We start from the raw sequence: 511 nt of genomic DNA on the forward strand, positions 1-511 counted from the left end.
TGTTATCTTGCCTTTACTATATTATTTGAAAGTGATTAGTTAGAGCTGTTGTAGGGCTAGACACTGTAATTTTATTCAGCATTTAATGAGTAAGGTTCTTGTCTTAAGACACTTCAGTAGTTGCTTTATTTCCCAGTAGAAAAGCTTCAAACTGATTTCTGTAGAGTACTTTCTTCCTAAAGCTACATTTTGTGTTCATTTTGTGTTAAAGAGTCAGTCAAAGCCAGTTGCAAAAGCACCCATAAGGTATAATTAAGGCATGAAAAAACTGTATGAGATCATACTGAAGCACCAGCTGGCACAATGAAGATCAGTTTTACGCAAGAAATACATAGGTTGCTCAGAAAGAGAACACATCATGAACAGTGGTATGTTTTGTTATTTTGGTGTTGATTTCCTATCAAAAAATTGAAAAAGAGCTTTTCCCTGGCAGCATTTTTTTGTTGTTGTTTTGGAGAAGTATTCACTGCAAAGTTCAAATTTTGTCTGAGTTGATTGACTGCTGTTGAAG

This window comes from Calidris pugnax, unplaced genomic scaffold (assembly GCF_001431845.1).
Source record: "Calidris pugnax isolate Ruff unplaced genomic scaffold, ASM143184v1 scaffold56, whole genome shotgun sequence".
NCBI lineage: Eukaryota > Metazoa > Chordata > Aves > Charadriiformes > Scolopacidae > Calidris > Calidris pugnax.